The 22,373-nt window shown below is 41.1% G+C and overlaps 1 protein-coding gene across 1 annotated transcript in view; it reads left to right on the top strand.

The window, feature by feature from the left end:
* Positions 1-7,452: 7,452 nt before the first annotated feature.
* eya2 (EYA transcriptional coactivator and phosphatase 2) overlaps positions 7,453-22,373 on the top strand; it is a 67,932-nt gene continuing 53,011 nt past the window's right edge. The window contains exon 1 of the mRNA XM_024445392.2: positions 7,453-7,887. The gene's annotated coding sequence lies outside the window, so the exon portion shown is untranslated. The remainder of the gene's footprint in view (positions 7,888-22,373) is intronic.

Raw genomic sequence — 22,373 nt, 5'->3', positions numbered from 1 at the left:
CTACATAATTCTAACAGTAAATACTGAAAATATGACATTGCATAATTCACTATAATTATATTTTCAGAATATATGAGATGAAAAGGCACTGAACCAGTGGCAAGAGTTTTTAATGTATCACATACATACTGTCCATCGTTTTATATAATTTAACATTTATTCTCACTCTTTTTTATTACTGCACATGTAAAGTAAATTGTAGTACATGCATCAGAAACCTGTTGTGTCTAGGTAAGTGGCAAGGGTGGCCTCACTCACAGGTTAAGAATTCCTCCCGAGAAACTGGCTCTATTGGAGGTTTACAGCCTGAAACATCTGTTGTAATTTTTGTCAAATTGAACTTTTATTACCTGGTCATTAAAGCCGTGGCAATGACAAAACCAGATGGGCTCCGCTGCTCTTACAACTGCTGTGTTTTTATGGTGTTGGTGAAAATTGAACCAAAGGGAGCCCTCTGCATTATAAAATTAAGGCAATCATTCTCACATTCCGCAGACAAGGGGATCAGTATGGAGATTCGCAGCGTGGGGGCGGTCGGGGTGGTGGGGCCACTCGGTACCGGGGTAAGAGGTGGGGGTCGGCTGGGTAACACACGCATCCAGAACCACCCTGAGAGAAAGTGCTCCCGTTCACTGGGAGGGAGGGAGGGAGGGGGAGGGAGGGTCCAATGATGGGGGAAGAGGGGGAGGAGGAGGGATGGACTGGGAGTCACTTGGGTGTTTATTAGGTAACATGGAGGCAAAATGATAGAGGGAAGGATGGATGTAGGAGGAGAGAGATTTGGCCTAAAGAGAGAGGGGAGAGCAAGTTTGGGGGTTTGGAGGGTGATGGGGGAGTGGTAGGGGGGGACACAGATGTGGTAGTTATTACAGGACAGCTTCCACTGTGTAAACACCCTGTGAGGTGTACTATTACATCCGTCTTTCCCTGTTTACGTTCTCAGCATAGGCCTTATAAAAGCGTTTCAAGGCTCAATTGAGTATTTTATGCACGTTTTACTTGATGTAGAAACGTATTTTGATACTTAAAAGGAGAATAGGTTTTCTGAGGGAGCAAGACCATCATCAGTGCCATTAAGCTTTGTGACAGTGCGACCATTGCAGTGAGCCAACCAATCTCTCTAGAGGAAGACGAGACAATGGTTGCTTTTATTTCTCCGCCGCACATTCCTATGGAAGAATGGAACTTGCCCACCCGCCTTGCAAATGAATCAGAAGCAGACAAACTCCATGTCTGGGTCACATTACATCCCAGAGTCATAGGTAATGTTACGGAACTTTTCCATATTTCTCCCCCCACCACTTCCCTCTGCTCTTCTGTTTTGTTTTGAGTTCCATAATAAGTGAGAGAGTATCAATATAGCAAATGTACACATTTGTAAAGGGCTATTGAAATTCATCACCAACGCATAAAAGGCGATGGTGAAATGGGAAAATGTACACACGGTTATACTCCTACTCCATGTGCCAAAAATAGCAGTAATTGGGGATAATTTAACCCTACATTCCTTGTTTTCAGTCTCTAAATAGGAGTTAGCATGCATGAGAAACTACTGCCTGCATTCCTGCTGGTTGACTTTATCATTCTTGAGGTGTCAAAAGGGTGTCAGAGTGATCTCTCTATTGGAAACGCACCAGGAGACCTGTTTCCTCTTTTGCTAGGCCTGCAGTTCGCAGGTTCACAGCGACGGACTTGCTCATGTTACAGGATGTACATCCAGACTGGGGAAGGACACGACTCCGACACGACTCCCCAGACAACCGCCTGCCCCTATTCTAGTTTACATTATGTGGCTTAGGTTTTGTGTCTGTGATATAAAATATATGCTTATGTGATATTATATGCACTATGTAGCCTAATATCGGTGCAATTGGTTGGAAAATGTTCTGTTGGTATATTCCTTATGCAAATTTGCTGACACTGTATGTGCCTGGGCATGCTTCTGGCGCTTATTGTAGCAAATGTTAGGCTACACATAGGCCACTTGATGTTAATGCACACAAAGCATACTGAAACTGCGGTGGGACATATTCATTTATGTGACATAATGTCTATTGTATCTTTAGAGCCTAAGACTTGGGGGGGGGGGCTAAGCTGACATATGGAATTGTTTAAAGATGGTCATACTATTTGATTTCAAAAAGTATTTGATAAAATATTGATTTTGGCCCATAGATTTTAAATCCCATGGAAACGCATTGAATAAATTCATAAATGGCAAAAAGTACAGTCAAAAATTAAATGATGAGAAACATAGTTTTGAAGTGTGTTTCCTAACTTAAATCAGGAAATATCTATACACTACTGGTTAAAAGTTTTAGAACATCAACTCATTCAAGGGTTTTTCTTTATTTTTACTATTTTCTACATTGTAGGATAATAGTGAAGATATCAAAAATATGAAATTATACATAACCAAAAGAGTGTTAAACAAATCTAAATATATTTTATATTTGAGATTCTTCAAATTAGCTACCCTTTGACTTGATCACAACTTTGCACACTCTTGGCATTCTCTCAACCAGCTTCACCTGGAATGCTTTTCCAAAAGTCTTGAAGGAGTTCCCACATATGCTGAGCATTTGTTGGCTGCTTTTCAATGTGTCCTTTGGCTCCAGACCAAAGGACACATTTTACTCCGGTCTAATGTCCATTGCTCGTGTTTCTTGGCCCAAGCAAGTCTCTTCTTATTATTGGTGTCCTTTAGTAGTGGTTTCTTTGCAGCAATTCGACCATGAAGGCCTGATTCACACAGTCTTTTCTGAACAGTTGATGTTGAGGTGTGTCTGTTACTTGAACTCTGTGAAGCATTTATTTGGGCTGCAACTTCTGAGGCTGGTAACTCTAATGAACTTACCCTCTGCAGCAGAGGTAACTCTGGGTCTTCCATTCCTGTGGCGGTCCTTATGAGAGCCAGATTCATCATAGCGCTTGATGGTTTTTGCGACTGACCATGTCTTAAAGTAATGATGGACTGTCGTTTCTCTTTGCTTATTTGAGCATGAAGCTGGTTGAGAGAATGTGTGCAGAGCTGTCATCAAGGCAAAGGGTGGCTATTTGAAGAACGTCATATATAAAATATATTTTGATTTGTTTAACACTTTTTTGGTTACTACATGATTCCAAATGTGTTATTTCACAGTTTTGATGTCTTCACTATTATTCTATAATGTAGAAAATAGTCAAAATAAAGAAAAACCCTTGAATGAGTAGGTGTTCTACAACTTTTGGCCGGTAGTCTATATTCATTTTTTTTTTTACACACCTTTTTTGGAGGGTAGGCACAAAACTACCTTCATACGTCCATTAGTTTTTAAAAATCCGATACTGGTTACCTTCAGATGAGTCCCTTGATACTTGTGGGGGTCATAGAGCAAAAAGGAGAACACCATCATTTGTAGGTCAAACCCTTTGTAGGTCAAACCGTTCGGATGCTACAGACGTTTTTGTGATTTGACAAACACCGCTGGAGCTCTGCCACCTTTCACCGCAGATGTGGACGAGCGACACTGGTGGATGCGGTGGATTGAGACGCATCCAATGCAAAAAAACATATATCTCTACCTTAAACGGATGGATTTTGATGGGGATTTTTTGTTATACAACCAGTGCGTCAATCAACTCTGGGGGGATATAAGCCTTATATATTTGCAATTGGTGGGGAAATGTTTGGTCGAAATACTTTCCATACAGGTCCTCTACCGGGTAGCAAAGCCAGGCATGGAAACCCCAGAAAGAATTTTTGCCCCCCCCAATTATGTTTCTCAATTAACATAACAAATGGTATATGATTAACCATGCCAATATATCGCTGCCGGGCCTGCCAGTAGCGCAGACTGGGACAGAGGTTATATGCCAGGTGTGTGCTTATGATATGAGGAGCTGTGAGGGAGATGTAATAATGTAATGTTTAGTAGTTAGAATCCCAAAATGCATTCTGATTGGGCACCTAGCCATGCAATATAAATATATATATATTTTTTAATCTACCAGCTGGTGCTGAAACAGTGACAAATATACATATATTTGGATGGTTTTCTTTCATTGATCCCTATATTCTGCACCTGTTCTCTCTATGTGTTTTTGAATTAAAGTTACACCGTATTTAAAGGGATGGCCTAAGATAAATGTAATGAAACTCCTATTGAATGAAAACTCCACAAGAAATTCTGTTGGCTAGCAAGTGGGAGGGGTTTTCAGTGGTTTAATTAAATGTATTCAGTACACACAAGGGAATCACGCCTGCAAATCCCATTAAGCACCTAAATAAGGGAAGACTGAATGACCAACTACTGAGAAGTGTGTAGGAAAGGTGTGCATAGGAAAGGGCCCTTACAGAGCATTATTGAACGGCATATGTCACACTTTAAATTAAGTATATCTTGAAAAGGTCTAGTAGTTGGTCCCATGTTTCATGAGCTGAAATAAAAGATCCCAGAAATTTTCCAGTGTATTTCTCACAAATTGTGTGCACAAATTTGTTTACATCCCTGTTACTGAGCATTTCTCCTTTTCCAAGACAATCCATCCACCTGACAAGTGCGGCATATCAAGAAGCTGATTAAACATCATGATCATTACACACGTGCACCTTGTGGGTGGGCCTACGACCTCCCAGGTCCGCCCATGGCTGCGCCCCTGCCCATTCAGGTGAAATTCATTGATTAGGGCCTAATTAAGTGATTTCCTTTTATATGAACTGTAACTCAGTAAAATAGTTGAAATTGTTGCATGTTGCATTTATATTTTTGTTCACTGGGCATGTATAATATAAGCCAATTATTATGGAAATACACTATTTTGCCTAGAGTGTATAAGCAGGTTATATCAAATGAAATTAAATGAAATAGTTTTTGTCACGTGTGGACTAACAGTGAAATGGTTACTTACGGCCCGTCCCAACAATGCAGAAAGAAAGAAAATACAGAAATAATAGAAAAAGGAAAGCACGTAATAATAAAAGTAATAATAGATACACAATTAGTAACGATAACTTGGCTATTTACAAGGACTACAGTACTGAGTCGATGTGCAGGAGTACGAAGTAATGGAGGTAGATACAGTTGAAGTCGGAACTTTACATACACCTTAGCCAACTACATTTAAACTCCGTTTTTCACAATTCCTGACATTTAATCCATGTACAAATTCCTAGTCTTGGGTAAATTAGGATCACCACTTTATTTTAAGAATGTGAAATGTCGTAGAAAAATAGTAGAGAGAATGATTCATTTCAGCTTTTATTTCTTTCATCACATTCGCAGTGGGTCAGACGTTTACATACACTCAATTAGTATTTGGTAGCATTGCCTTTAAATTGTTTAACGTTGGTCAAACTTTTCGGGTAGCCTTCCAACAACCTTCCCACAATAAGTTGGGTGAATTTTGTCCTATTCCTCCTGACAGAGATGGTGTAACTGAGTCAGGTTTGTATGCCTCCTTGCTCGCACATGCTTTTTCAGTTATGCCTAAAAAAATGTCTATAGGGTTGAGGTCAGGGCTTTATGATGGCCACTCCAATACTTTGTTGTCCTTAAGCCATTTTGCCACAACTTTGGAAGCATGCTTGGGGTCATTGTCCATTTGGAAGACCCATTTGCCACCAAGCTTTAACTTCCTGACTGATGTCTTGAGATGTTGCTTTAATATATCCACATCATTTTCCTACCTCATGATGCCATCTATTTCGTGAAGTGCACCAGTCCCTCCTGCAGCAAAGCACCCCCACAACAAGATGCTGCCACCACTGTGCTTCAGGGTTGGGATGGTGTTCTTAGGCTTGCAAGCCTCCCCCTTTTTCTTCCAAACATAACGATGGTCATTATGGACAAACAGTTCTATTTTTGTTTCATCAGACCAGAGAACATTTCTCCAAAAAGTTTGATCTTTGTCTCCAAGTGCAGTTGCAAACCGTAGTCTGTCTTTTTTATGGTGACTTTAGAGCAGTGGCTTCTTCCTTGCTAACCGGCCTTTCAGGTTATGTCGATATAGGACTTGTTTTACTGGGACTACAGATACTTTGTACCTGTTTCCTCCAGCATCTTCACAAGGTCCTTCACAATGTCCTTTGCTGTTGTTCTGGCATTGATTTACACTTTTCGCACCAAAGTATGTTAATCTCTAGGAGACAGAACGCGTCTCCTTCCTGAGCGGTATGACGGCTGTGTTGTCCCATTGTGTTTATGCTTGCGTACTATTGTTTGTACAGATGAGCGTGGTACCTTCAGGCATTTGGAAATTGCTCCCAAGGATGAACCAGACTTGTGGAAGTCTACAATTTCTTTTCTGAGGTCTTGGCTGATTTCTTTTGATTTTCCCATGATGTCAAGCAAAGAGGCACTGAGTTTGAAGGTAGGCCTTGAAATACATCCACAGGTACACCTCCAATTGACTCAAATGATGTCAGTTAGCCTATCAGAAGCTTCTAAAGCCATGACATCATTTTCTGGTATTTTCCAAGCCGTTTAAATTCACAGTCAACTTAGTGTATGTAAACTTCTGACCCACTGGAATCGTGATACAGTGAAAGTTAAATAAGTGAAATAATCTGTCTGTAAACAATTGTTGGAAAAATTACTTGTGTCATGCACAAAGTAGATGTCCTAACCAACTTGCCAAAACTATAGTTTGTTAACAAGAAATCTGTGGAGTGGTTGAAAAACAAGTTTTAAAGTCTCCAACCTAAGTGTATGTAAACTTCCGACTTCAACTGTATGTACATATAACTAGGTATAAAGTGACAGATAGTAAACAGTAACACCAGCATATGTGAAAATTAGACCAAAAGGGGTCAATGCAGCTATTTCGTTAGTCTTATGGCATGGGGGTAGAAGCTGTTCAGGATCCTTTTGGTTCCAGACTTGGTTCATCATTACCGAATGATTTGCGGTAGCAGGGAGAACAGTCTATGACTTGGGTGGCTGGATTCTTTGACCATTTTGTAAAGCCTGCTTCATATATCAAATTGTTCCTTTATATAAGCAGGTTATAAGTGTTACTTTAAAAGTAGAAGCATAGAATATCTCAAAATGTACACACATTAACGACCTATAGAAAACAGCCAATAGCCTAGGGTCATTAGAATTGAATGATCCATCCACACATCTGAAGTAGCCTCCTGTCAACACCATCACAGACTTTCGGAGAGAAGCCCTTAGCTAGTGAGCGCTTCTTCTCTTTTTTTTGTGTAAACAACAGTTGTCTTTGTGTAAACAACAGTCGAGAGAGGCACTCTTGACCAAACAAAGATGTAAATGTGAGATAAAGAGATAAAGGAAGAGCTCAACTCTGCTTGAGCAATTTTGTTAACTGAAGAATAAAGAGAGCCAATTGAAAGCAACTCCTGCGTAATGGAACACGCACGGTCGCGCGCGGGGATCACAAACACACACACACACACACACACACACACACACAAATACATTGTACAGCACTCGGCTCGTGGGTATTGAGAACACCCTCAGGAGGAGGAACCAAGATTTTTCTATTTGCATAACATCACTTCCCTACCAGCGTCAAAGAAAACACGCTCCAGAAGGTGTATATGACACTAATCGAGAAACGTCGCAATGTTTTGGATGAAAACGTACCCTTAGATTTGGTTGATAGCTGCCATTTCGGGTTATTCGACCATACACGAACGATTCAAGAGGTCCAAACGAAGTGCGCATACAATTCTAAAATCTACAGTCATCACTTTGAAGAAGATATATGCATAGACAGTGAGAAAGGACGTGCTGTGACTTCAGGTTGACCATTGAGCGTTCCAGTTTCATCTGTGGAAGACGTTTTGCTCTAGAGTGTTGAACATACTACGTGATATGGAGAGACGACACTGTTAAAAAAAATACCGGCATTTTATTTTTCCTGACCTAGACACAAATCATGGTAAGTGGATTAATAGCATATGATTGAATGTATCATGTCATGCTGCTTTTCAAAAGTCTTATTGCCTGTTCAGAAAAAGTGTTATAGCATGTGATCATTATGTGTGGAATTAAACGATTTTAATGAGCGCTTGAATTATCTGTAGGCCTATAGGTCAGGCTACAATGCTACAGAACAAGTTTCAATTGAACTTAAAGTAGGCCTGTATTGTTTTTGTTGTTGTCACAGTACACTATAATAAACTATACAAACAATACTTTACTAGAGCGAGGCAATGCCATATCAACATTAGTATATTACATAATGTAACGATAATATGGGTTGCGCTTGTGCCTATTGTATTTTTAAACCAACTCCAATCAGCAATTCTTTGCAATTGAGTTGATGACAATTCATGTCCTAGCCGCATCAACTGACGACCACGTAAGCCACCTGTATCCTGTTTCAGTAGCCACAAAATTTCATTTGGAACATTATTGGTAAAAATGTACAGCAGTTTTGAATCATTCTTTAATAATTATCGCCAATACCCATTTGACTTTATAGCTCAAGCGCCAGTAGCCTACAAGTTTACCCGCTTGAAAACCTAACAAATTCACGGCCTATAAATGTGGCTACAGTATATGAGACAGTGACTGTTCTTTCTTATCAGCATTTTCCTTTCTCTTACATGTTTGTATTTTTTATTTACTCTAGTTAAATTGGAATGGAATTACAGCAAATTACTATGCATTTAATGAAGTAGCCCATCAGACAATTTCAAAGACATTTCAATCATATTTCCAATGAGTAGCCTATGTACAGTAATCTATATTTTCCTAATTTAAAACTGAAATATATTGCACTGCAGGTTAAGGCCTAACGTTACTTGACAGCCAAATATTATAATAAAAAACAATAGCTATGATCTATGAGTTGTGATCAATATACTTCCATGCATACATTACCCATTTCGCCATTGTACATTATATTATAGGCTACAGTTAAGTTTCCATGGAATCCAACTTTTACATGCACCCATAATCTATTACCTAACATTGCCTTTTTACTCTATGGCAGCAATTACAGTTTAAGGCAACATAACCTGGTGTGAGTTGTCCAGTTACTGCCTTGTAAGTTTAGAAAAATATACATTTCACAGTTAATTTCACAGTTATTCTAAATCGCGTAGTTTTTGTGTGTGTTTTTTTCTGTGTGTGTGTGTTTGAGTTTGAGTAAAGTGTCTGTCTGTGTACTACGGGGAATGTTGGGGGAGTTTACCATTCTGTCCTACTTTTAGTTAAAGTTCTTTGTTTTCCTTAGTGGCAGTTGAATCTTTTCAACACTTGTTCTTGGCCTAAGTACTGAAGATTACACCTAAATAACGGAGGCCCTTCCCTTGCCAGGAACCTAATTAAGTCATTTAAGGGAACCAGGCTAAGCATTTTTCAAAGACGGGTATTCATATTTCTCAAGGACCCCTTCATAGCTCCAATCTAAAATCGCCTCCTGTGTTTTGGTAGCCATTCCAAATACCTTTAAGCACTCCTAGATCATGAGAGCTTCAGTCAGAAGTAGCCATGTCTGGATCTCTCCTTCTTGCTCTCAGCACAAAAATAACAAAACCATTATTCGGTGTCTGAGAAATGCAGACAATGGTTCCATTGACGTCTTGATCCACACATAATAGTGCATGTGGCAAATGTTCAGTCATTGCTTGCATATGGATATTACATTTACTTGACTTGTTGAGGTGATCAAATGTGCATACCTTTCCATCGGAAAAATAAGAACGCTATTACAATACCCTTATTTTATTAAAATGAATATAATCTAGTGCTTCACACTAGTAGGCCTACTTAACTTAATCAGTTAACGGAAGATACAATTATTCAGTTGCTTTGGCTGAAATTGTACTCAATTATGCCCTAATTCATATATATGCATGTGGTGTAGATCCTGGAAGAGTATTAGTTTTGTATCTAACCGATTACAAAGTTTTGAGCAAATCCATCAGAATTTTACATTTTTCATGTAACTGAATGGGCAGAAAGACGACAACCCACCATTTTGTATTTCAGCAAACAACCAAGTATTAAATCTAGTAAAATATGCCTCATATCAACTATTTTCCCCAATTTTATAAAAGAAATCTTTGACTTATCAGCTCTCGTCCAAGTCAATTAGTTATCTGAAATATACTTGTGGAGCAAATATCAGCTCAACCAGTAAATTTTTTTGTATCAATGCTGAATATAATAAATACAACTGAATATAAATGATCAGGTACTTGCTCCATATCTGAATTTCTACCCACACAAACAACATCTGGGAAAATAAAAAAAAAGTGGACCACATACCGAAGGCAGTGTGTACTGGGGTGTGTTTGATTTAACACTCTGTTTCGTGTCCTAATGATATTAGGCCCCATTTTTGGAACGGCCTTCTGCTTCGCGGGACCCTCTCCCTTCATGGTTCCTATTACTTGAGTCTAAGAAATAGTGAATAAGCAGGAGCCCAAAGACCTGGATCGAGGAGAATTCCCCATCCTGTACCGCGAGGCACCCCCTCTTAAGAAAACACAAATTAATTCAAAACTCCTCTGGAGCCAAAAGTTTGTGGAATTATACATATTTTCATAGGAAGCTCTGCTCTTCCTGACTTTATCTCCACTAATTTCATTATTTCACAGCTAGCACGTTTGTCTCTCACTGGGAGTCAGGGGGCTTGAATTGAATTCTGGGAAACAGCCTGTATGGTCAACCAATCCTCTGTGCAATAGAGCCACTCGGGATAAATGCAATCGTTCCACTCGGGATAAAAGCAATGGCTTGGGACTGTCCTAAGTGTGTGCACTAAAGCAGCACATGCAGATATCCTGAATAAGTCAAAAAAATTGTGTTTTCAAAGGGACTCGTGAACTGCACTTTATTTGCAAAAATCAATCTGTCAACTAGAATATAGTATTCTCTTCTATTCACTGTTCATCAAATCCAAAGCATTTGACACTGTTTCAATAGGGTTCTCAATAATCAAATTATTGAAATTACAGCAGCATCTCACTGTTTTGGTTGTTAACCCTCAACCCAGATGTCTTAATATTTATTTAGTAGTTCATAATGTATTTATATTCTGTTCACTGGGGGACAGCTAATGGCCATAAAAGCAGCAAGCTAAATGTAACATACAGCTGTTTTGGTCACATTCACTTATCAATTTATTTCCTCTAAAAACACATTTTAAATCACGAGGCAGGTTTAATGCAACTCAATCAAAGCATTGAACTGAACTGTATGTAAACTTTCCATCAACAATACGCCTCTGGATTTAAGCCTTCGGTCCATAGGCTGCAACCAAAGAACTCGGACCACAATGTCCGTCTGTGGAACTATGATTTTAGATTTCACAATGAATAATTAGAACAAGAACAGCGTTTGAAATAAAACATTTGAAGGAAATTGTTTCTTGGGTTTTAAATAGAACTATTCCTATTGTAATTGTACAATCAAATGATTGTTCTCCTTTAAAAAAACAGAACCTAACTTCCATCTGTTGAGTTAAAACCTTAGTAACACTTTACTTAAAGCTTGCAATTATATTGCCTGATGATGCAGAAATAATGCATTATAAGACTTATCATATCACTTATCACAAATCAACCCTTTTAGTGTCTCATAATAATCTCATAATATAGTGTCTCATAAAAACCTCATCCCTCCGTGTCTCACTGTCTCTTTGCTGTGACCATTTACCCAATAACCCCTACAATGACCATTTCATTTAAGGCTTTAGAGAGAGAGGCGAATGCAATACAGGTTCACAGTAATCCTTGATTACCACGAGCAATGGAGCTATTGTGTTGGATGAATATGGTGAGTGTGAGGAGGGAACACTGAGTGAATGTGGTGAAATGAGGAAGGGAGATTTGAAGGAGAGGGTGGGTCTCATTGGCTCTGCTTGAGCAGTTTGTGGAGAAGCTTCCATATTACCCCCCCTCCCCCCACACACACACATATGCGTGCAGAAACACACACACACACACACACACACCCACAACAAGCACACACACGCACGCATCACACCCACACACATAAGGAACACACACACACAATTCCTCTAAATACACCTTGGGAGGCCTTCACATTCTAACTCTGACAGACCAGGAAAGAGGACACACACACATGCACACACAAACACACACACCATGCTGTTGTGTTCAACCTGTTCACACCTGTTGCTTTACTCTTTCACAATTTCCACTAGAGTCTAGCTCCAGATTTGAGGATATTCACATATTCTGCTCTGTATCGGGAATTCTGACCCAGCTAACAGACATCATACATGATTTGTTTTTATAGAGTAGCTGTATCATTGACACCTGTGTTATTACATTCAGTTGCGCTGGGCTGTTTACCCTGGGAAAAACACATTCAGATCTTAAGTTTAAACGGATGAGTTTCCCCTACAGAGAGTAATTTAGCTGTTACTCCTAATGTGGTGGAATGGCAAGTTCTGTCACGTCAAGTAAACTACAGGTAAATAATTCAGCCAGGCACTAGCTAATGTTGCCACGTCTTTGGGTAATGCCTGTATGCTTTGCTCCAGTGTGTGTGTGTTTGTGTGTGTGCTGGTGAGCTCTGGACAGCTGCTGGCAACTAGGGCGGGCGTTGTCATTGGCTGTGTAGACAGAGGGGAAAGGGTGGAGGGCAGCGCTTTTTGTCCAAATGACTAATAAAGAGGCCTGCTCAGTCTGTGTGTGTGTCTGTGTGTGTGTTCCTAGGTGCCTGCCTGCCTCCCTGCTTTTTGCATGCATGTATGCCTGACTGTGTGTGTGTGTGTGTGTGCCTGCGCGTGTGCATGTGTGTGTGTGCCCACCCCCCCCTCCCATCAGTAAACCAGATGTTTTACCTGAGAGCAGACCACCATCTGACTGGGGTCACCCACCGCTCTGGCCCACACCTCCTTTTTAAGGGGGCGTCCGGTAGGTCTGCCAGCTGTCCCTCTCCCTGACCCTTGTTCCGGGGCACTGATTCTGGGCAAGAGATGGTGGGGGGGATAGGAGGTGGTAGTGGTGGAGGTGGAAGGGGCTGTATTAGGACGGGGTATATTAGGGGTGGATAGATAGCAAGAGAGCGGGGGGGGTAGAAGGACAGACAAAGAGAGAGAGAGGGAATGAGACAGAGATAAAAGAGGGAGAGAGATCCATGGTAGCTTGATTGAATGAAAGGTGGCTCGATTACGTGGGATAGGGGGGCGCAGACCCCCGTGCAGCTGGCATAAAAGCAGGCTTGTTGGTTGGAGTCCACCATGTGGAAAGGAAAAGGCCACCAAGTCTCTCAGCTAGTGTTACACACACACAAACGTGCACACGCACACAGAAACACACACACACACACAAATGGCAACAGGTATGAGGGAGGGACTTTTTATGAGCACAAAGCCACTTAATTGGAATTTCTCTTTTCTTTTGAATTTTAAATAGGATTTTATTGGTTAATTTGTTGTTTTTGATGGACAATGGAGTGTAGTAGCAGCTTGTTTGAGTTGAGTCCGTTTGTCACATTTATCCCTGGGTTCATTATTTAAACTTTTTTAAAGATTTTTTCAGTGAATACTTTCTGTGTTATTGGCCATTTCATATGATTTGTTATGCTTTTTTAAAAGATTTTTCTTCCACTTAGGAAACTTTATCTTTCCTGCAAGTATCAGCATAGGCCTAGTCAGTTTGATAGTACATTACTGGGGCAAATTCAAGCTCGGAAATTAACTTAAAACTCTCTCACCTCACACATAGCCTGACTTGGCTTGCCTTGCTCCACTCAGCTGTATCCGTGGACGTATGGAGCAGGTTTTCCAAAACAGGAGATGATTTTGAGCCATAAAGGTGGCCTATATGTATTTATTTGCTTGTCCTGATCATATGGTTCAATCACTGAAAACATGAATCAATAAACACATCCCATTAACATTATTGTCATCAACACTGAATGTCCTACCCCACACCAACAGTGATGGTTGTCTCATAGCAGACTTGCTAATTACACTAGCAAAGATTATCTGACCATCTGACTTTTGACAGAATCAACTTTTTAAAAGATTGTTCACCTCTTAAAAGAGAATTTCAATGACTTGTCGTTGACTTATCTGGCAATTTTTTTTTTAAATAAATGTACAGCATTCACAATGATTCAAGTTATTTGAATTGAATTTTAGGAGCAGGGATTAGGACTGGGGAAACTAGGGTACATATCTAGGTACAGATCTAGGATAAGCTTTCCCTCCCAAAATCATAAAATTAACCATTAGTGGGAATGCACAAAAATGACCCAAGACCAGTGTGTAGGGGCTAATTCCTCCTACTGCCAACATGGGGGTGGACTATTCTAGTGTGTGTGTTTGTGTGTGGTCAGTGTTCTAGTGTTAATGAAATCCCTGGGCTCTGAGGTCATCCCTGTGTAAGAGTCTTCTCTCAGGAGCCCATTACTGGACTCTAATCGCCCCTCACATCTGCTCACAGCCTCAGACACACACATGCTCGGCATGCACACACACAAGTACACACACACACACACACACACACACACACACACACACACACACACACACACACACACACACACACACACACACACACTCACACACACACACACACACACACACACACACACACACACACACACACACACACACACACACACAGTGGCAGGCAGCCTTATTTACTAGCCATGCGGTTCAAAGGCTGCAGACGGGGTGAAGCCGCAGGCCCTGTGTGCTCTGAGTGGGGACAGGCCCAGTGAGCATGTGTGTGTGTGTGTGTGTGTGTGTGTGTGTGTGTGTGTGTGTGTGTGTGTCAGTTCCTAGGGTATAATATATAGAATTACATTTGAGTGTCCATGTGGAAAGTTGCCTGTGTGAATAATAATGGTAATTTTCTATTCTATTGTGTTCTATTTTATTGTGTTCTATTCTATTCTATCGTGTTCTACTGTACTCTACTTATTCTACTCTAGTCTGTATGTGGTTTGGCTATGCAGAGCCTGAGAGGATTGTTGGGGTATGACAGTTTTGTGTTGTGTTTATATGACTCCCTTAGCAATGGCATACCCAATACAGTGACTTGACTGTACACTTTGTAAACTCTCTGTGATTATGTTGTCTCAGCTGAACATTACCTTATTGCTTGTTCGCGCCTCTCTAGTTAATGTCAAAATAAGTATTGATGCCCAATTACTCCCTAATGTACTGTAGACTACCTAGAGGATGCACACTTATTACAGTACATATTTTCAGATAGGCTTATCTCTTTGTACTATTCTTAGTGTTTTTTCTATCTAATTGCTCTGTAGTTCTGTGCCAAAGGGCAGACACAAGGTCATAGAGGTTATTACTGGCAGATGGCACTAACGTCCAGAATGGAGTCTGTTTAGCCATGGCAGGACTACAATACTGAAGTCTTGTTCAGGGGCCTTTGTTGAAGAGAGAGCGGGGGCCTGTCTGTGCGAGACAGTGTATTCAGTACCCCCAGGCAGTCAGTGGGGCAGAATTTAGGGTTCCAGGTGGAGGTCCATATGGTGTCATTAAGAGGTATTCAGTCACCTTCTCTACCTTGTAATGCATGTTACATGGAGGCATTATGCTGCAGGGAGAGGTCAGCTCATTTAGAGGTCATTGCCATTGTGCGACTTGCCTGCCATCCATCACACTGGCGCACACGTACAGACACACGCGCACACGTGTACACACACACTAATCCACCCATGCATGGATGCACGAAAGGACACGCACACACACATTTTTTCAGACTAGACTGGATGCATAGTTTAGTATAGTACCTTAGGATATGCTGTACATACACATTTTTAAAACAAAAGTAACCACACTTTCATTTATTCAGGCAATGAACCATTCCGAAGGACAATTTACAAATATCATCCATTGTCATTCCAAACGTCAGAGAGAGATAGATATATATGTATGATGCAAAACGTCATACAATGCACCAGAACCCGATATCCGTGAAAAAAAGCCAGCTCTTGCAAAAATGAAGTCGGAAGGTGAGCCAAGGCCGACCGAGGCCAATGGGGCCATGGCCCTGTTGAGGTTTGTTTTATCTTCGGTTTCAATTGGAACTGTCCAGATCTCCTCGTGTTCCCATGCCCTTTTGCTCCGCTGCTGGGCTCCTCTGGACTCTACCAGGAAGCACCCTGCACATCACAGGGATGAGAGGGGAAGTCAGGGGGCTTGGACGGGGCTGTCACCGTTTACTTTCCCATGTTCAATTCCCCACTAGCATGGTCAGTCTGTTATGTAGTGCGTACTGCTTAGTATTATATCCTCTTTGTACAACCGTGAGTCAACAAGTGTGTTTTCCTTGTACTGTGTGGCGGGATTACTTTTTACGCTTACGAATCAGCTGACTGGAAGAGGTCAGATTTGGGCATGATGATTCACTGCTAAGGCTTCTAGTCATTGTTTCTGGTTATTATTTTATCCCTAATGTTTATCTGGTGTTTACTGAGAAATGATCAAATAGAATGGTAATGACTCAATGATGATTTAGGTTACTCTGTTTTAGGATTAAATACAAACAAGCACGAATCATTTTATGATATGATATGAATCATTTTGTGCAAGTAGTTTTGCTCAAATAATGTATACTTTTTTTGAAGTAAGCACCAAAAAGTACTCATAGTTACCAAATACTTTCTCCCGAAAATACCGAGAAGATATCAGGTGAAATGGAGTTGTAAACTAAAGTGTCACCTTTCTTACAGTATATGCTGTGTCTATCCAGCCTTGCGGCTTCCCTGTCCAGTGACATCAGTCTACTATATATATCTACATTTAAAAATATATATATATTTCACCTTTATTTAATCCAGGTAGGCTAGTTGAGAACAAGTTCCCATTTGCAACTGCAACCTGGCCAAGATAAAGCATAGCAATTCGACACATACAACAACACAGAGTTACACATGGAATAAATAAAACATAGTCAATAATACAGTAGAACAAAAGAAAACAAAAAGTATATATACAGTGAGTGCAAATGAGGTAAGATAAGGGAGTTAAGGCAATAAATAGGCCATGGTGGCGAAGAAATTACAATATAGCAATTAAACACTGGAATGGTAGATGTGCAGAAGATGAATGTGCAAGTAGAGATACTGTGGTGCAAAGGAGCAAGATAAATTAATAAATACAGTATGGGGATGAGGTAGGTAGATAGATGGGCTGTTTACAGATGGGCTATGTACAGGTGCAGTGATCTGTGAGCTGCTCTGACAGCTGGTGCTTAAAGCTAGTGAGGGAGATATGAGTCTCCAGCTTCTGAGATTTTTGCAGTTCGTTCCAGTCATTGGCAGCAGAGAACTGGAAGGAAAGACGACCAAAGGAGGAATTGGCTTTGGGGGTGACCAATGAGATATACCTGCTGGAGCGAGTGCTACGAGTGGGTGCTGCTATGGTGACCAGTAAGCTGAGATAAGGTGGGGCTTTACCTAGCAGAGACTTGTAGATAACCTGTAGCCAGTGGGTTTGGTGACGGGTATGAAGCAAGGGCCAACCAACAAGAGAGTACAGGTCGCAATGGTGGGTAGTGTATGGGGCTTTGGTGACAAAACGGATGGCACCGTGATAGACTCCATCCAGTTTGTTGAGTAGAGTGTTGGAGGCTATTTTATAGATGACATCACCGAAGTTGAGGATCAGTAGAATGGTCCGTTTTACGAGGGTATGTTTGGCAGCATGAATGAAGGATGCTTTGTTGTGATATAGGAAGTCAATTCCAGATTTAATTTTGGATTGGAGATGCTTAATGTGAGTCTGGAAGGAGAGTTTACAGTCTAACCAGACACCTAGGTATTTGTAGTTGTCCACGTATTCTAAGTCAGAGCCGTCCAGAGTAGTGATGCTGGACGGGTGAGCAGGTGCAGGCAGTGATCGGTTGAATAGCATGCATTTAGTTTTACTTGCGTTTAAGAGCAGTTGGAGGTCACGGAAGGAGAGTTGTATGGCATTGAAGCTTGTCTGGAGGTTAGTTAATACAGTGTCCAAAGAGGGGCCAGAAGTATACAGAATGGTGTCGTCTGCGTAGAGGTGTATCAGAGAATCACCAGCAGCAAGAGCAACATCATTGATGTATACAGAGAAGAGAGTCAGCCCGAGGATTGAACCCTGTGGCACCCCCATAGAGACTGCCAGAGGTCCGGACAACAGGCCCTCCAATTTGACACACTGAACACTATCAGAGAAGTAGTTGGTAAACCAGGCGAGGCAATCATTTGAGAAACTAAGGCTGTCGAGTCTGCCAATAAGAATGTGGTGATTGACAGAGTCGAAAGCCTTGGCCAGGTCGATGAAGACGGCTGCACAGCAATGTCTCTTATCTATGGCAGTTATGATGTCGTTTAGGACCTTGAGCGTGGCTGAGGTGCACCCATGACCAGCTCTGAAACCAGATTGCATAGCGGAGAATGTACGGTGCGATTCGAAATGGTCGGTAATCTGTTTGTTAACTTGGCTTTCAAAGACCTTAGAAAGACAGGGTATGATAGATATAGGTCTGTAGCAGTTTGGGTCTAGAGTGTCACTCCCTTTGAAGAGGTGGATGACCTCGGCAGCTTTCCAATCTTTGGGAATCTCAGGCGATATGAGAGGTTGAGAGGTTGAACAGGCTAGTAATAGGGGTTACAACAAATTGTGTAACCCAGCTGATTTGTAGGGGTCTAGGTTTTGCAGCTCTTTCAGAACATCAGCTATCTGGATTTGGGTGAAGGAGAAATGGTGGGGGCTTTGGCGGGTTGCTGTGGAGGGTGCCAGGCAGTTGACCGGGGTAGGGGTAGCCAGGTGGAAAGCATGTCCAGCCGTAGAGAAATGCTTATTGAAATTCTCAATTATAGTGGATTTATCGGTGGTGACAGTGTTTCCTAGCCTCAGAGCAGTAGGCAGCTGGGAGTAGGTGCTCTTATTCTCCATGGACTTTACAATGTCCCAGAACTTTTTTGAGTTAGTACTACAGGATGCAAATTTCTGTTTGAAAAAGCTAGCCTTAGCTTTCCTAACTGCCTGTGTTTATTTGTTCCTAACTTCCCTGAAAAGTTGCATATCACGGGGGCTATTCGATGCTAATGCAGAACGCCACAGGATGTTTTTGTGCTGGTCAAGGACAGACAGGTCTGGAGTGAACCAAGGCCTATATCTATTCCTAGGTCTACATTTTTTGAATGGGGCATGCTTATTTAAGATGGTGAGGAAGGCACTTTTAAAGAATAGCCAGGCATCATCTACTGACAGGATAAGGTCAATGTCATTCCAGGATACCCCGGCCAGATCGATTAGAAAGGCCTACAGTGCCCTAACAAGGTATTTATACCCCTTGACTTATAGCAGAAATGCCTTCTTGAACATGTGAACTTTCATGTGCTTTAATAACAAACTTGTATGCCATTTGTAAACACGAATAAAATTGTTAAATTACGAGCCAAGTTGGTTTAGCCACAGAAAAAGTCAGCAAACTTCCCGCTGACCATGATTGGCTGAGATAATGAGTGGGCTGGACATGCCGAGAGATGTGTTTGGATTGGTCTGCCTATTTGAGCTGGTTAGTGTGTCTACGTAATCCTGTCTAATGCGGCTTTAAAAAAATGTATTGCGTAGTAAAACTGCATAAGCGTTGCTCTCCATTTGGACGCGGCCATCCATGATGTATACGGGTAAGATAGTCTAGCTAGCTACATTTTCAGATATTACACATTTCACATTTTGACAGAACGTGGTTTAATTTCCAGTTAAAGTGTACTGTTAGCGAGCTAACATTAGCTGGCTGGCTCGCTAGCTAACGTTACGTGTATGATGTTATTATTTGTATCTCAGAGACATTGCTTGGCTAGTTATAGCGTAGTGTTAGCTAACTAACATTGAACCTGGTTGGTTAGCTACCTGCAGATTCATGCAGGGTAGTAATGTCATGAATTGGGCTTATGGTTAATTGTTGAGCTAGTTAACTAGCTACATGTCTTAACAGAATCAATAGAATGTCACTGCAACAACTGTTGATAGACGTACTAGCTGGTAAATTCGCCCTGGCTATCTACCCCATTTTCAGTCCACGGGTAAGATAGTCTAGCTAGGTACATTTTCAGATATTACACATTTCTAATTTTGACAGAAAGTGGTTTCATTTCAAGTTAAAGTGTACTATTAGCTAGCTAATGTTACATGTATGATCTTATTATTTGTATCTCAGAGACATTGCTTGGCTAGTTATAGACTAATGTTAGCTAGCTAACATTGAACCTGGTTGGTTAGCTACCTGCAGATTCATGCAGGGTAGTAACGTCATGAGTTGGGATTATGGTTCATTGTTTACCTAGCTAGCTAGCTATAGTTAGCTAACGCACTTATGTACATTGCGCTGTAATGTACAATTTACCTTATTTTAGGACCCATACGTAATACTTCCAGGTCAACTGTAATATGAATCCCATTGTAAAGCACAGTTTTTCCCCTTCCCAGCAAAATCACTGACGAAACCTTTATGCTGCCCGTCTCTGTATGATTGAAGAAGGCAATCAGCTCCGTCGGGTCTTTTTTAAAGATGTTGGGTGGAGAAGCGAGACCTGCTGCATGATAGAGAAAGGGGGAGATAAGCTGTGTGGGGAAATTACTTTTTTCACCCGATCTGTCCAACTTATCACCTCTAAAATTAAAATAAACACTATAAAGAGTTCATATAATGTGTCATTACACACCTACAGTATTTGAAGGTTTGTGTCGAATTTGAATCAGGTTTTTAGGGCGGTGCTAAAGTTATCTTCAGAAGTAAACAGCAGCTGTCGCGGCTTTTGAGAGTCATGTTGGCTTGCAGTGATGACACAAAAAATGAATGCATTCAGTTGTACAGTTGACTAGGTATCCCCCCTTACCCTGTCCCTGTCTTGTTTTTAATCTGCGTGAGAAGCGCTACACCTCGTGGAGAGAGGCTGTACAACACAGAATGAGTTGCATTATGCGTGGTGTACGTTACGTCACTTCACAATTTAACGTACAACGTCAGAGGGGTCAGTTTTTTCAACTTTTCTCATAAACTATCGGGCCATTACCATGTCAATCAACGCTTGAATAGAAACGTAGTTCAAGCTCCAGATTTTGATGCCAACACATTCGCTACAGTCCCATTAGTTCTCATTGCAGTCTCGTTTGATAGCTGTGGTTGCGCAAATTTGTACGGAATGGAGTTAGTCAACAGTACATGTCTTAACAAAGGACTCCACTATGCAAGTAACCATTTCGGGTGCGCTCGTAAATTCAGTTTTGCGATCTACTCCGATGAGCATTCTCATCTGAGTGTGCCAGAGTGCAGAATAACTGATGAATTGCGAATGCTCAACATCCGTTGAGTATGGCCGGTGTCAGTAAGCATTGGCAAAAAAACGTAATTAATTGTTGCCAGCAGCACAGTTACAGTCTCCAACGCTCTGGATAACATGAAAACAGCTCTGCAAAGGGCAAGTAAAATGTTCGGAGTGGGGTGTTCTCTCATTTGTGTCAGAAAGTAGCTAGCAAGCTAGCCAATGTTAGCTTGGGTGCTTGACTGCCGTTGGGAGATGAGAACGATCGAATCAACCCTACTCATCGGCCAGAGCGTCAAGTGTGTGCTCTAAATTTACGAACAGACAAAAGTGTGCAATTCTGTCATCAAGGCAAAGGGTGGCTGCTTTGAAGAATCTAAAATCTAAAATATATTTAGATTTTTTTAACACTTTTTCACTTTTTCAACACATATGGATGTGTTGTTTCATAGTGTTGATGTCTTCACTATTATTCTACAATGTGGAAAATAGTAAAAATAAAGAAAAACCTTTGAATTAGTAGGTGTGTCCAAACTTTTGACTGGTACTGTATATAAACACTACCGTTCAAATGTTTGGGGTGACTTGTCCTTGTCCTTGTTTTCCGTGAAAACATACATGAAATGAGTTGCAAAATGAGTAGGAAATATAGCAAAGACTTTGACAAGGTTATACATAATGATTTTTAATTTAAACAATAATTGTGTCCTTCAAACTTTAATTTCGTCAAAAATCCTTCATTTGCAGCAATTACAGCCTTGCAGACCTTTGGCATTCTAGTTGTCAATTTGTTGAAGTAATCTGAAGAGATTTCACCTCATGCTTCCTGAAGCACCTCCCAAAAGTTGGATTGGCTTGATGGGCACTTCTTACGTACCAGAGGGTGAAGCTGCTCCCACAAAAGCTCAATAGGGTTGAGATCCGGTGACTGTGACCATCAGGTTCTTGTCCACCTCCTTGACCCATGCCCTTCTCCCCCAATTGCTCAGTTTGACCGGGCGGCCAGCCCTAGGAAGTCTTGGTGGTTCCAAACTTCTTCCATTTAAGAATGATGGAGTCCACTTGGGGACATTCAATGCTACAGACAATTCCTTCAACCTCATGGCTTGGGTTTTGCTCTGACATGCACTGTTAATTGTGGGACCTTGTATAAAC

This window comes from Oncorhynchus tshawytscha, linkage group LG02, assembly GCF_018296145.1.
Source record: "Oncorhynchus tshawytscha isolate Ot180627B linkage group LG02, Otsh_v2.0, whole genome shotgun sequence".
In the NCBI taxonomy this organism is placed as follows: domain Eukaryota; kingdom Metazoa; phylum Chordata; class Actinopteri; order Salmoniformes; family Salmonidae; genus Oncorhynchus; species Oncorhynchus tshawytscha.
Note: the sequence above shows the minus strand (reverse complement) of the source record. Positions and strands in the feature narration are given on the sequence as shown.